The sequence below is a fragment of the Haemaphysalis longicornis genome, unplaced genomic scaffold (assembly GCF_048455015.1).
Source record: "Haemaphysalis longicornis isolate Haplotype H1 unplaced genomic scaffold, Haemaphysalis longicornis Haplotype H1 scaffold_2, whole genome shotgun sequence".
Lineage (NCBI taxonomy): Eukaryota > Metazoa > Arthropoda > Arachnida > Ixodida > Ixodidae > Haemaphysalis > Haemaphysalis longicornis.
In genome coordinates this window covers 278496887-278513360 of record NW_027526295.1, presented here as the reverse complement: position 1 = coordinate 278513360, position 16474 = coordinate 278496887, and the positions used below count along the sequence as shown (strand labels likewise).

Here is a 16474-nt window from a genome sequence, read left to right as displayed (position 1 = left end):
GTGGCGGCTGGCCGCTATGAACGCACTATGAGGGGCCCGTTCTTTGCTGAGCGCTCATGTTGCGACTGTTCAAAGTTTCCAAAACCGTTTGCGGAATAGACGGAAGCATACATATATACACCGCTCTTGTTTCCACGAAATTTACCATGCTTAGCGGTCTCACCATCTCGGTGGTCACGTTTTCTCGCTTTAGCAGCGGCATCAGCTACTGCCTGTCGTTTCTGTTGTCCACAAGATCGAAATTTCGTCGCCGTCATTCTAATTCCCTTTTCCCATTGACCATCTCCACGCGTACAAGCGGTGACGCGAGTCAACACTTGTACGTGTTGGCTTTGTAAGCGTCATATTGACCCCAATTTTCTAGCCTGGATTGAGTGTTTCCTCTCTAATCGTTCCCAATACGTTTCTGTTAATAAAAATGAATCGTCTACTACGTCTGTAACTTCGGGGGTAAGGTCGTTCCTGGGCCCGGGGCACTATCACTTCATATTCAATAATAATAACGAACGCCCCCGATGTGTGTTTTCTGCAGTCAGACCTTGGTTAACTTCTTGGATGATGGAGCATAACTTCTAAATGCAAAATAATGAGGGTTTCCTGTCTTCTACCTATAATTTTGTAAGCCCTACTTTTGTTCTCAATAACGAGCCCATATGCGCTGTTGCCTCCTAGTAGCGTAGCCAGAATATTTTTTCGAGGGTGTTCCGCAAATATAATTAAAAAAGAAGTGTGCACCCAAGCAGTATCTTATTTTTGTTTTTTATTTTATTGTTTATACATTTAAATTTATATATGAAGTGTGTAAAAAGCATGGGCTGTAAAAAGGCCGAAAGGAGGGCTGGGGGGGGGGGGGGGATGTGAGCCACTTATAAAATTTCGGGGGTTGTTCTGATTCCGAACATGACCCCCCCCCCCCCCCCCCCCCTACCCCCATGCCTCCTGTCGTTACCTTGGCACTAATCCACCTCATGGTTTGGCGTATGCAAATCGAGGACATAAACCTAACCGCAGACGTGAATATCTTCGCCGCATTTTCTCTTCTGCGCCATTCCCAATTAAACTACTACTGTACAAGCCACTGGTAAGATCAAAGCTTAAATATGCTACCTGTAGGATCCTACTAAGGTGGCAACAATAGAAGCCCTCGATAAAATTCAAAATCATTCCCTCCATTTCATTCTTTGCTACTACCCTCGCCGTGCCAGTGTGTCATCGACCATGCATGCACGTGGTTTGCCTGTACTCGCCTTCTGTCGCAAGTGTTTTTGTTCATGTCATTTTCATAAAATTTGACGCACCAACCCTTTCCTTAAGGATGAGCTACTTTCTTCTCCAGCATACGCACTATCCAGCATCGATCATCAATTTAAAGGGGTCCTGAAATACCTTCCTCCGATGCATGGATGTACATCTACCCAAATAAAGCAATGTATTTGCAATCTCCTCCCGCAAGAATTATGTTAAAGCGATGAGTATTAGCGGAGAAATGGTAAATCAAAAACCGCGCATTATCGTCGCGCCGTGTTTCCTCCTCCTTTCGACTGGCGAATTCCATTGGGCGAACAGGAGCAAGTGGAGCGAGCAGCCAGAGCAGCACACGGGAGTAACGGAGACGTGTGCTTTCGTTCCGCGAATGAAACATTCGCGCTGCTCCGGGAGCAGTGAAACGAGGGGGAGGGTGAGATGTCAAGAGTCATGTGACCAAACGTTTCCCGCGCTCGCTTCCCGGAGCATTTCGCGCGCTCGTGATGTCCGCACGCAGTTATTCCTCGCCAGTTTTGCCAGATACGTGCCGGTGGTTTTGTGTCTGCCTTCCGCATGGCGACGAATGAAGAAGCCGAGCGGATGTTCATGTTCATGATAAAGGGGTCACCATCGTGTCTCCCAAAAATTAGCTGCGAACGATAACAGCGTTCACCGTCTTTTCCAGATACGACTCTACCTTCGGTCGCTGCTCCGGCGGGGTGAACAGGTGCTCGAACATAAACTCATGCAATGTCAAATCGTCGTCGCCGTCGTCGCTGCTGCTGCTGTCCGATGATGAGCTTGCCCTTGAATATGTGGTGCTTTCATCATCTAAAAGTAGCAGCAATTCCTTGTCCAGACGGCCGCGCATAGCTGCTGCCGTACGCACTGAGCGACTACCGTGGCTGCTGGATTCCGCCATTTTTCCTCCGCCACCCGGGGATAAAACCAGAAGTGACGCAAAAGAAGTCATGTGACTTCTTCGGCGTTCCCTGTTACTCCGCCGCTGGCGACGGAGCACCGAGAACTGCTCTCGGCTGCTCTCGGCGCCAAAAAAGTGCTCCTCCTCGACCAATGAAACACAACGCCCCTGCTCCTGCCCGACCACTGGAAGACGCCAGAACTCGCGAGAGCACTTTGGGTGCAGTTAGAAGTGCTCCTGTTCGCCCAATGGAAAGCGCTCCGCTGTTGACGGCGCGCGAGCCTTGCCTCCCATGATGCTGCTCTCCGCAGCGGTGACGTACTTCCGCTATTGTGCTGCTTAGACTGTCGTCTGCTACGGGCAAGCTTTGTCGACACCATGAATCCCGCACTCCGCTCAACGCTGGAAAAGCGAACGAAAAACCTGGCCGCATGTATGCGGCGGCCTGGTCTTGCCCTTTCGCGGTGTATACGTTGCTGGCGGTACATGACTTTTTATCGGCGGCGAACTCGCAGCCGCACGGGGAGGGTCGTGCGCTCGTTCCCTTGATGCACCGCGCACTGTTTATCCAAAAAGCGCCGTATCAGATGTGGCCCCGCTGGTGCCGGGTCTTATTTTGCGGCGGTGGTAATTCCTGCCGGCGGCATGTGAAAAAGTCATATTAAACCGATACAGAACCCGTGCACAAAACGCTTCAATCATGTGACCAGTTCAGCTTGGGGCGACGCGTAGTGGAGAGCGGCAACGTTGGAAAAACATGCTCCGTCGCGGCTCTGAGCTTTCTAGCGCTGGAGCGAGCGCCATTTCTTTGACAATCTCAAACATCGGTTGCTTTGGCAACAAGGCACAAACCGCTCCAGAAGTCAGTTACGGTTGCGTGATCCCGGTTCAGCTTGGGGCCCCACTTCGCGACATGTGGGCACTGCAGGCGTACCACTCACTCCCATTGGGAAGTGCGAGATGCGTTTGGCATTACAGGAGGCGATGGTGTGTGTGTTGTGGACGCCTTTGTTTCGCGATGAAATGCGACGTTGTGCTTCTGCGGGTGGATAGTGCTTCCCATGGTCTGGATTATCTTTCTCGAGCGACGTACGACTCAACCTCGCATGGGGTATGTGCAGTGGGCGTGGCTAAAAGCCATCGGCTTGTGCGCCAGAGTTAAGTGACTTGCTGTTCATCCCCGCAAACCGCGCGCGAGGTGAGTACCGAATTTACGACGGGCAGGAGGCAACCCATCCTCTGCTAATCGTGGTTCAGACTTTCAACGCATGTTGTGACGTTGTGTTCGTTAGAAACGCATCTCTGCATTGTTTTGAAGTTGAATAAAATGTATGTGTCAAACTCGGGCATTCGGCTGAGGGCGTTGTCTGCGATTGCACGAAAGAAGTGCCACGGGGCTTTAACGCTTTCTTTATGGAACGTACTCAGGTAACAGAATATCCATGTCGCGTTATGGCCGTGTTGCATTCAATACAAACGGTTAAGCGTTTGTTTTACACTCGTTTCGTTTGTCGTAAAATGCCCAAGCACTCCGGCACTCCGCTGGCAGATCAGCCGGCGAGCCGACGCTGAGCAGACGACTCATCTCTTTGCCGGAAGTGCGTGAAAAAGCCGCCCAATAGCAGGATGTCTAGCTCATGACGAACATCTGGGAATCGATGATGTAGACATGTGAAGATGGCGGCGTCCAAAAACACGAAGGGAAGGGTGAGAAAAAAACGACAAACTTTGCAACAAAAGTGTGAGCTTTCAGCTGCGCGTAAAAGAGTAATACTTGGCACAGAGGACGTTGACGACCCAATCTAACGGTTGTGCTCGCCTTTCAGGGCCTTTCAGGGTTAAAATCCCGTTAAGCCGTACAAATGTCTATTTTAAAACCTGCTTGCCCCGTGCTAGGAGCGACTGGAACCACCTTGCTGCCTTAACCACCGTTGTCACTGACACTGGAGCCCTCAAGAATGCTGTACACAGTATTCTGTAACCCCCAACACCAAGTGTGGGCTTGCCCCCACCCCCCAAAACCCACCCCTTTCCCCACCTTGGAGCAGTGGGAGTGCGATCTGACCAGCTGCCTCACAGAGACGCAGGTCCCCCTTGTGTCTCGCGCAAGAGCGGCTGCCATGGCTCGTGGCTTTCTGAACTAGGAAGGCCACCCATAACACCATCTTACCATCTGCCGCTCCAATAGGTGTTTACCACCACCACCAACAACAACAAACCCCCCCCAAACTGGGGTTGATGCCTCTGTCATGGGAATCAGTAAAACACGAAAGTGAAATGTGCAGCGAAATCTGCAGCTGAGCATGATTTGCTGGTCGGCGGCTGTCTTGTGGGTGTGCTTGGCGAGCGACGTCCTGCTGGCTGGTCGCTTCGGCAAAGCTGTACTGGCGTCATTTCCGTGACGGATATGACGTCAGTGAAATCTTGGGGTATCGCGGCATAAAATACTTTCGTGTTAAAATATAAAACCTGAAAACGTACAAACTTAAGTATAGCGTACTCTTTAGTACTAAAGGTTGCTTCCCCGCAAGAATACTCTGTGTGCAGGGGTGCACCCTTTATAGGCCGAGGCCGCTTGTATCGTTGTGCATGGCGTCACTTCCGTGACGGATATGACGCCAGCGAATTCTTCGTGTATCCGGGAATAAAACACTTTCGCGTTAAAACCAGCAACAACCACTAGGAAATAAATAAATAAATAAATAAATAAATAAATAAATAAATAAATAAATAAATAAATAAATAAATAAATAAATAAATAAATAAATAAATAAAATAAATATTAGTCAACCCCATGTCCAAAGAAAGGTGGAAACAAGCGTGGGAAAAATTGAATGGCACAGAGAAAAGGATACCCTGAGCGGTGGGATCCAGTAAAGATTTCATCAGACGCGGCAACAAAACTGCGTACCTCTCACGGAGCAAGAATATATTCTTGCTCCGTGGTACTTCTGTAGCAAGCTGGAGGAAAAAGAATTCCACAACTGGAAGTACTACGGCTTCCCCAGACACAGGCGCGCATATGCGGGCATGACACGTACGTGCATGCTAGGAATTTTGTGGTCTTTTTAAAGCGACAAGTTTGGAACGTACCGCGTGAAACATTGTCATCGGAGAATCCCCATAACCGCACAGTCGATCGATCGCCTCTATATGTCGCTGTAGGTCGTATAGCCTTGGTGTGATCGCCCGTGAAGTTTTGTTTCGTTTGCTTAAAAGGGATAATGCCAGTTGAGTAGTCTGAAAACTGCGTTAAATTATTTATTATGCTCGTATAACAGCTCACGATCGCAGTTTCGACCACTCAGCTCAACGGGTTGACGAGAGATGCAGATTCGATCACCGTGGAGGGGTTTAATGCCTGCGTCCAACAATGCTCGTTCAGAGCCAAAGTCGTTATTATTCGACCCCACCATGATGAGTGCCCGTACAATCGATGCATCGTGTAGGCATAAGGCCAAATACGATTTGTTATCGCTCTCTGTTCGAGTCACGGACTCATTGACTATGCCCTCGATCGCCATGGGTCCCTCTATCTCTGACTTGAAGGAATGAAGTCACTGTGCCATTGTTACCGGGGTCGTTAAGGCCGGTCTTCGATAGCCGATCAGAAGAAACAAATTTAGAGAACGGAGAGAGGGGAAAGAGGAACGCATTAAGAATGACGTTAACGCTGTTACCTCAGCGCTCTGTTGTCCTGGTGACAGCACGTAGAAGTTAGAGGAAGGACGCGAGAACCGATACAGGAAGACAAACTGACGCTGTATTGGTAAAGCGACCCTTATCTCATGCCAACATCCCGCCGGCAGAGCGCTCGGGATGGCAAGGGGTCGTCCAATGGCTGAACGCTTGACGAAAAAAAAAAAAAAAAAAGAAATCTCTCTATACCAGGCCAGTGCTCATTAGAATAATGTCAGGTGTAGTCTTTATTATTATTTTTAAAGGGAATGCTCACTTCATAGATTTTGTTGCCCATGTGACGGCCTCCGCAATTCTTGCTCTTTCCCTTTTCCTTCACTCCCAAGAAAAGCATAGAGATAATCGATAAACGGTGAACGGCAGGCACGGATTTCGTGGAACCAACCTTGATGGAACCAACATGAATGCCGTTTTATCGAGGAGATAACAAAATGTATCTGTAAGGTACTATATGTACTTTGGGTCGGGATACACACTAAGCGAGTTCAGCAGAAGAGATCGACGTTGTAATTGCTTTTCCATCGGTAGTTAGGCCTAGACAGCCCAGTTTAATTTTTCTACATTGCAACCTACGGCAGAAACAGATTATTGAGCGATAAAAGCGTTGCCAGGTTCCTACAGAATACAAGGAAAAACGAAAGGATACACGCCCAAACAAATTTAAACGTTTAACTTTTTTTGTTGTTCTACGCAGCATACAAGACAGAGAAGGCGGGGGGCAGGGAGGGGGGAGGGGGAGCTGAGTCAGCATAAATATTTATCAGACAGCGCTGAGCTGTGGGGCCTCAAACATCACCTAGCAAAGACGACGTTACCTCAACGCGTTGAAAATCAGCTAGCCTCAGCACACTGCCCGATGTTTACTTCAGGCTTTAGAAGATCGTAGCGAACTTGAGCAAATGTGCTTAAGTTCGCTGTATGTATGTTTGATGTATTTATGTTTGATGTCTGTATGTATGATGTATGTTTATGTTTCTTTTTGCTTTGTTCACAGCATTGCGTGAACGTTTGGCTCTTCCGGTTATATTTTTTTATTTTGTCGTATGCGTACCAAGCTTTTTTTTGTCATTAATTTTTGCCGAAATTCGCTTTTGATAAACTGTCATTTTTCTTGCAGATATGCGTCCGTGCACTGGGGTTGTGTGACATGCCATACGCGTGTAAACGTGTTTATGCCGGTGTATACATGATCACAGTTGCTCTAAAAATTTTTGCTCCTGTACATGTGTTTATATTATGTGAATGTACTACATCGTTATGTTCATGTTTCTGCATATGCATTTTTTTCCTTTCTTCCGTTGATCGCACCATTTTTTTGAGCAATCCATTTTTTTTCTATATCTACCTTCCTACGTTTCGCGCGACTGAATAATACGTTGCTGTTGTGCCGCTGCCACCACACGAAAATGCACATCTGGCGGAAGTAACACCTGTAATCCTTATAATATCTAAATGGAGATAATTGGTCGGACAGAACTTAAAAACACAAAAAAGATGGCTCTAAAGAAATCACACTCTAGACAAGCGGCATAAAAATGCTGCGCATTAGTAGACAAGTAACATGCACGCACACACAACTACACATTAGCGCCCGCACGCGCACGCCCGCACGTACACACGCACACGCGCACGCGCGCACACACACACACGCACGCACGCACGCACGCACACACACACACACGCACACACACACACACACACACACACACACACACACACACACACACACACACACACACACACACACACACACACACACACACACACACACACACACACACACGCATACACACGCACACTGGTCTTGCGACATACTAAAACTGTTACCTACGAAGCCTTTAAGAATTTGAGCAGTGATGTGCTCACTCGGCTCCCGGATTTAATCAGCAAAGCATGGATTGGTGGCGTCGTCCCTGGCAGCTGGAAAACAGCGCATGTCGTACCTATACCAAAACCAATGGTACTGTGAAAACCTTCGGCCAATATCACTTACGCTGGTGGTTTGCAAGCTTGTAGAGAAAATGCTACCCACTCGTTTGTCGTGGTGGCTTGAACGGCATGGGCATTTATTTATTTATCTTTATCAATACCTTCAATGCCCAGAGGGCGCTACAGAGTGGTCATTGGCATTAACATCATAAATATAAAGTGAACAATCACCGGGTACAAAGAAACTATAATAGTGGACAAAAAAAATGTGGGTAGTATACACAACAGAGTTGAGAGCATAAATGCAATTATAAGGAACAAAGGTAATTTCAACAGTAGCCTTAAATAAGGCACCTCGATTATACTAGCTATTGCAGGGGGCTGCCGATTCCATTCGCTAGAAGTTTTGGGAATGAATGAGACAAAGTATAAGTTAGGGTTGCAGTGGGGAATGTATACATTATGGCGATGGTCAATAGGGTATAATATATATGACGGAGTGGTATTACCACACCGCGCAAATCGGCTCTCGCCCATCAATTGGCACGGAGGACTGGCTTAGCGTTTTAGCAGCATCAACATCGTCGTCAATCCGCAGTCATGGTGACAGGACCATTAAAAACAATGAACATCCAAAAAGCGTATGACAACATCAGTCACGCTGCTATTCTGGACTCAGTTGACATGTTCCACCTTCCCATGCGGGTGGGGCAGTTCGTCTAGTCATTCCTTCAAGGCAGCTGGACATTTACCATACGCCTTCAAGGAGATGTGGGGTCCTTTGTTCCTGTACATGGTGTGCCTTATGAATCGGTATTGGCTGCGACGTTGTTTATTATGACTTTGATTTTATTGACATGGCGCCTTCACGATGTAGCGGATGTTAAATTTCTCCATTACGTCGATGACATTACCGTGTGGAGCTATCACCATGACCCGGACAGTAAAGCGAGTTCCCTGCAATTGGCCCTAGATGTCACCGCAGGCTTTGCCTCGTCGGTGGGCCTTCAGCTTCCAGCGAGTAAAACAACATACACATCCGTTGCAAACCGCTGGAGCCTCCGAAGGCTTGCTGCTTATCCCATCCGCCTTCAACTGGCTGCGCAACCACTGCAACAGAGCACAACAATCAAAGTCCTGGCGACAGGAACGGCGACAGGTTTGCTTGCCGAGGCTAAACACCAAGCGGCTCAAACACTAGCACTAATACGTCGTATCGCTCCCAAGGCGGCTCTCTCGCTCTCTCTCGCTCTCTCCCGCTCTCTTTCTCCCTCCCTCCCTCCCTCCCTCCCTCCCTCCCTCCCTCCCTCCCTCCCTCCCTCTCACATTTACGAACAAACAAACAAACAAACAAACAAACAAACAAACAAACAAACAAACAAACAAACAAACAAACAAACAAACAAACAAACAAACAAACAAACAAACGAACAAACAAACAAACAAACAAACGAACAAACAAACAAAGTATGCCAGTAGGGCCTGAAGTGTGGGCCATTCCTGGCTTTCTGCAAGGAAGTTCCCTTTCGCGCCCTCCTAATTTCGAGGACTTCCGGCGAGTGCGTGTCAAGCACATTTTGGAAGGCCATCCGTTACGAAAGTATTGCCACCCTCTCCATAAATGCAGGGAAGATCCTTGGGACACTGACAGCTCGCGTTCCGCCACGACTAATAAGCGGGCGCGGCTCACACCGAGAAATTAATTTCTTTCGTCGCATTTATGCTCGCGCAGTGTTCGGAAGTCTTCATATTCGCTCCTAGCCTCCCATTTTTGTTCACCCTTTGAAGCCTCGTGCAACCATCTACTTATTACGTATCCCGTTGTTTTAAGCTGTTTTTCATTGCACACGCAGCGGAGGCATTTTCTGTCTCGGGTGCTTCGTTTATTACCCATTTTAACCATTATTCTCACTAATTACTAATTACACAAGCCGGACAGCGCCTAGCTGTCAAACCGCTGGAACCACTTATTTCTGGATGATAGCGGAGGGAATATGAACGCGATAGACTTGGAGATGCGGTGACAGCAACTGCGCATGACAGGCGCAACGCATCGTGCATGCACAGGCGACACTTGACATTGACGCTTCAGGACGCGGAATTTATTGGGCGGCTTCTCCCTTCTTGATGTGCGACATGCTTCCTTGACGTTAACTTAAAAAAAAAAGGTGTGTCCTTGGTAACCTCAAGCGCAGTTTACGAACACACTCCCACTCTCTTATACTAACCCCACGTTACTCCTACAACCAAGTCCGACAAGCTCCAAATCAAGGCAAATGTAACATGCGCATCGTGAATCCGCTAATGAAATCACGGTAAGTGAATCATAAAGAGTGAGAGAATGGTATGAACGCTGAAAAGCGACGGATTTAAGGAACACAAACGAACGATGTGGGCAGCACGAGCGAATGATATTCAGTGTGCTGGGGATGAAGCGGGAAGCATGAGATAACGGAGGCACGCAACGTTGTCGCCACTGAGATATCTATCAATCTATCTATATATATATATATATAGTAAGGAAAATGAGGGGCTCGTTGAGGAAATACAGAAACATAGGTCGGCAGTCTCCAACGCCAAAGGAGGCATAGGGGTGTGGTTAGGCTCTATTTTTTACTTCCGGTAATGAAGTTAAGATTTTTTTTTTAAATATAAGGAAGAAAGAAAGAAAGAAAAACACGCGCCCAGAGTGGGGACCGAACCCACGCCTATCGATTAGATCTCGAATGCCTTACCAATTCGGCTATCTGGGCGACTGTGTACTCCTTCACTTTCTGGGCTATTTATATTTACTAGAAGTGTATCTGACGCTTCAGGGTGGTAGCCAGCGCCACTCTGACTACACGGGGAGAAGGGGACCTTCTTTTCAACCCCCGGGGCTTGACTCAAACGTCTACAGCCTGTCATGAGTGGGTAACTGGCGGGAAGCCCTCTTATGCTACCTAGGCATCAAGGCTGCCATAACCGAGACCCTCGCTAGGCTTTCGCAGAATAATATAGTAAGGAAATGAGGGGCTCGTTGAGGAAATACAGAAACATAGGTCGGCAGTCTACAACGCCAAAGGAGGCATAGGGGTGCGGTTAGGCTCTATTTTTTACTTCGGGTAATGAAGTTAAGATTTTTTTTTAAATATAAGGAAGAAAGAAAGAAAGAAAAACACGCGCCCAGAGTGGGGACCGAACCCACGCCTTTCGATTAGATCTCGAATGCCTTACCAATTCGGCTATCTGGGCGACTGTGTACTCCTTCACTTTCTGGGCTATTTATATTTACTAGAAGTGTATCTGACGCTTCAGGGTGGTAGCCAGCGCCACTCTGACTACACGGGGAGAAGGGGACCTTCTTTTCAACCCCCGGGGCATGACTCAAACGTCTACAGCCTGTCATGAGTGGGTAACTGGCGGGAAGCCCTCTTATGCTACCTAGGCATCAAGGCTGCCATAACCGAGACCCTCGCTAGGCTTTCGCAGAATAATATAGTAAGGAAAATGAAGGGCTCGTTGAGGAAATACAGAAACATAGGTCGGCAGTCTACAACGCCAAAGGAGGCATAGGGGTGTGGTTAGGCTCTATTTTTTACTTCGGGTAATGAAGTTAAGATTTTTTTAAATATAAGGAAGAAAGAAAGAAAGAAAAACACGCGCCCAGAGTGGGGACCGAACCCACAACGAACCACAGAGCCTAACCCCACCCCTATGCCTCCTTTGGCGTTGTAGACTGCCGACCTATGTTTCTGTATTTCCTCAACGAGCCCCTCATTTTCCTTACTATATTATTCTGCGAAAGCCTAGCGAGGGTCTCGGTTATGGCAGCCTTGATGCCTAGGTAGCATAAGAGGGCTTCCCGCCAGTTACCCACTCATGACAGGCTGTAGACGTTTGAGTCACGCCCCGGGGCTTGAAAAGAAGGTCCCCTTCTCCCCGTGTAGTCAGAGTGGCGCTGGCTACCACCCTGAAGCGTCAGATACACTTCTAGTAAATATAAATAGCCCAGAAAGTGAAGGAGTACACAGTCGCCCAGATAGCCGAATTGGTAAGGCATTCGAGATCTAATCGAAAGGCGTGGGTTCGGTCCCCACTCTGGGCGCGTGTTTTTCTTTCTTTCTTTCTTCCTTATATTTAAAAAAAAATCTTAACTTCATTACCCGAAGTAAAAAATAGAGCCTAACCACACCCCTATGCCTCCTTTGGCGTTGTAGACTGCCGACCTATGTTTCTGTATTTCCTCAACGAGCCCCTCATTTCCTTACTATATTATTCTGCGAAAGCCTAGCGAGGGTCTCGGTTATGGCAGCCTTGATGCCTAGGTAGCATAAGAGGGCTTCCCGCCAGTTACCCACTCATGACAGGCTGTAGACGTTTGAGTCACGCCCCGGGGGTTGAAAAGAAGGTCCCCTTCTCCCCGTGTAGTCAGAGTGGCGCTGGCTACCCCCCTGAAGCGTCAGATACACTTCTAGTAAATATAAATAGCCCAGAAAGGGAAGGAGTACACAGTCGCCCAGATAGCCGAATTGGTAAGGCATTCGAGATCTAATCGAAAGGCGTGGGTTCGGTCCCCACTCTGGGCACGTGTTTTTCTTTCTTCCTTATATTTAAAAAAAATCTTAACTTCATTACCCGAAGTAAAAAATAGAGCCTAACCACACCCCTATGCCTCGTTTGGCGTTGTAGACTGCCGACCTATGTTTCTGTATATATATATATATATATATATATATATATATATATATATATATATATATATATATATATATATATATATATATATATATATATAGAGAGAGAGAGAGAGAGAGAGAGAGAGAGAGAGAGAGAAAGAGAGAGACTTTATTCTATAGGGTTCTGTTAGGCAGCCCAGGTGACCAGCAGCCTCAGATGCTCAGCGACCTTGGCTTCTCTGTCCGTCAGGGAAGAATCCCTCGTCAGGGCTTGTTGCGTCGTCAGGTCAGAGCAGCCCAGCGTCGCCTCCCATAGCTCCGGGGTGGTGATTTGGGTAGGGGTCGTCGGGCAGGCCCACATGTGATGCTGTAGGGTGGCCTTCGTGCCGCATGATGTGCAGTTCAGAGAGGAGAATAGGGATGGGTGAATACGCTGAAAGAGAGCTCTTTCAGGTAGCGATTCTACTTGTAGGAGTCTCCAGAGCCGTTCTTTAGTGTAGGTGAGGCACGGCCGGGCTGGACTGGCGGCGCGCGCTGTGTTGACCAACGCGCGCACGCCGCCGCTCTAGCCCGGCCGTGGGTGAGGGAAGGGTGGGCGGGCGCGGGGGATTGGAGTCCAGAGAGGCGGTAATACGTGGGGATCTCGGAGTAGCCAAAGAGGCTGTCGCGAGCTGACTTGGCTCCGGTGGAAGCAATGGGGCTGGGGTATGCCCGGGAGGTGAGCGCTCGGGCCGTTGCATGAGCGGTTTCATTGCCTCCAAGCCCAGTGCGGTCAGGAGTCCAGATCGGTGATGTTTTGGTGGTGGGTGGATTTTGCATAAGGAGATTTAAAGCCTGTGGTCAGGTGGCCCCCGCAGAAAGAATATGAGTCGAGATTGCAGACCCGTCGAGCAGATACGGCTATTTGCGGACTCGGGATCAAGATAGTTTTCCTCGCATGCAGGCTAGAATAACATGTTCAGTTTGGTAATGTTTTGATTTGATGTGATAAACGAATTGCGCCATGGGAATACGAGGCCGGGTATGGCCGTTCCAAGCAGCGGCGGTGTTTTTTTATTTAAATGCACATGATTTCAATTCGAACTCGATGAGGGAACCCGACTGTGCGTCTGTAACGCTTGATGTGTCACGCGATTCCTGCGTAAAAAATGGTATTTATAAAAGGCCCAAGGAGGGCCTTCATGTTTTCAAATGAGACCACTCATTTTGATACCAAAAAAAAGTTCCCATTAATAAACTTCGGTGAAGTCGTAAAGATGACTTTAAGGGGGCTCGGTGCACAGCATTTCAGAGGGACTAGTAAAAAGGACGAGGGTCAGCTTATTTTATTATCAGATACCATATATTGGCCCTAAAATATCTTTTCACCAATGCATTCGTGCATTAAAGGAAGCCAGTTTTAGGAAGCGGTATGGTGTGTTGTGCTGTCGAGGAATACATGGGATTTTATGTCCCATACTGGCCCTCCAGCAACGCGCTTGTAGGTATTAGTGAGACCGACTTTAGGGGCTAGCCGATTAGGGTATTTAGCCGACAGTTCCCACTCGGGAAGCCTTGCTTTTTTTGTTTTCGGAAAAAGCGTAAAAAACAGAAACTCTCAAGTGGTACTTATCAGATATCACCTAAGCATCCTTTGCATCCGCTGATTTTAACATATTCACCTTGACGTACCCAACGTGCCCTCCTCCCTTCTTCCAGACTTTTAAAGCGGCTGAATTTAACAAGTCTTCACCGCAATACACAAGATAAATATGTGAAAGCCAACTTTACAATGACATAGTTACTACATGGAGGGCTCAACTATTACACATTAGGACCTTGTACAATTAGGTCCTAATTAGGACCTTGTACTTCACCACTATGTACAAATGCATTGTCGGGAGAATACATTTATCCAGGGACAATATGAGCTGTTTTCTATGAAAATAAAAATTCCCTAGGCTCTTTCTTAAATACGTCCCGAAGATTCTATATACAAAAAGAGCGCCTTGAAAGTCGGGTTTACTATTCTACGCGAGTGAATCGGTGGGAAGACAGTTTCTCAGGGGAACTGTATTCCGCACTTAAATCAAAGTGTATACGAGTCCCAGGGCCTCTTATTAAATGCCCCATATGACCCCATGTACACCCATGGGGCGCATCGTGGCACGCGTTACAGGTCGATGATGGAGGTAAGCGGCCACGCGTACAACAGCCCCTCTTTTAGCATCGGCGCGTAAAGCGCTCAGACTGAACTGGATATTGAATCTCGGGTGCATCTATGTGACCACAAGTACAATGTATGCTTCAGCACACACTTCAGTGATAATGCAACGCATACCTTGGTGAGTGCGAAGAGGAATTTTTGCTTCGTTATTTGGCATTAATGTTCCGGCACGGAATCTTTGGAGCCGATTGCGGCTTCTGAGAGCCATACTGATGAAAAGAGCAAAACAAAAACGGAACACATTTATGCCACGAGAGTGTTTTCTAACCATTAGTTAGTTCAAAAACATTAGTTAGTTCAAAACATTCTAAACATTAGTTAGTTCAAAAAAGAAACCGTGGGCACACTTGATGCAGAAGAAATATATGGCCAAGGCTAGCAGTGCTCTGCTTATAAGTTATTTATTTGTTTAAGAGGACACCGCTACACTACCCCCCTCTTCTGCGAGCATTGTCCCGATGCCGTGGTATATTACGAGGCGAGGATGGCTTCGGATCCGGATGGCGACGATGTGGTGGCTCACTGTCCAAGTACATAGAGTCGTCAGCGGAGAGTTCAGCTGCCACACTGGCCTTGGCTTGGGGCGTGGACGGGGTGCCGTTATGAGCGGGAACAGTCTCTGTCGTAATACGGCTTCATTCGTACGACGTGCACGACCTCGGTAGTTGACTTGCGCCGTGAGGAGTGCGCCCTGTTCAGGCTGTACTATATGAGGAAGTTCATAACCCTCTTCATCGAAGCGTAACGTGAATTCGGTGTTGCTTTTTACGAAAAACGGAACACATTTATGCCACGAGAGTGTTTTCTAACCATTAGTTAGTTCAAAACATTCTAAACATTAGTTAGTTCAAAAAAGAAACCGTGGGCACACTTGATGCAGAAGAAATATATGGCCAAGGCTAGCAGTGCTCTGCTTATAAGTTATTTATTTGTTTAAGAACTGCTTAGAGAATCCAGGTAGAGTATTGGATAAGGGGGCAATGAAAAAAAAAAAAAGCGAGCAATCGTAATAAAATACCGAGGTGGGGGAGTAAATTTTCGTGTTCGAATTTTGTTACGAATTTGTTAGCAAATATAAGGAGTTATTATCCTAGCCAATGACATAAGCAATCAACAAAATTAAACCCAAGGTAATAAACATTAAAATGGACGCACATCCAAACGGCGATGCCCACTCCGGGAGGGCCGTAATGTTTGGCAAAAGGTGCGTTGTTCTTTCCGCCGGGAGCCTTCAGCAGCTCTACAGGCGCATGCTGCGGGCCACGTCGATGAGTCGCACGAGGAACAGGTCACAGCCGTGGTCTACGTGTGGTTCTCAGGGGGAACGTACGCCCGACAGAATACAAATGGAATGGTCAGGACACGCGCACTTTTTGTTTGCGGACACCAAAAACTCTGCTATCGAAGACACATACAGCTTAGCTGCACTAGTGGTACTTGTTCCACAAGCCATTGACCACTTGGCCCAGCAATTTCTCCGTTCCTTTTTCGATGTTCGAAACGCGTTTCGGAGCCCTGATGCCGCCCTGACGTCCACCTTTCTCTCCTTACGTGGAGTGGCCAGGGTGAGTTCTCGGAGGCGGCCCAGCGATGGGGAAAGGGCGAGTGGTGTTTTAAAGCGAGAGGCGGAGAGGGGCACACTTCAGTCGACGTGGTTGGCCCCAAGTGGACAGCGCCCCTTCCAGAGGGACAAGTGACAGCCTAACGACGCAGGATGCCGAGCGGAAACGAAGCGCCTTTGTTGCACTCCAAAGTCCCGCCGAGGCAGGACAAAGGAGGCTGCTGCGCGACGGATGCAACAAGCGGAAACGAAGA

General features: G+C 47.9%; 1 non-coding gene across 1 annotated transcript; it reads left to right on the top strand.

The window, feature by feature from the left end:
• The first annotated feature begins 12291 nt into the window (after window positions 1-12291).
• Window positions 12292-12363, top strand: Trnar-ucu (transfer RNA arginine (anticodon UCU)). Its single transcript has one exon. It is a non-coding gene; the product is annotated as a tRNA-Arg (tRNA).
• The last annotated feature ends 4111 nt before the right edge of the window (window positions 12364-16474 follow it).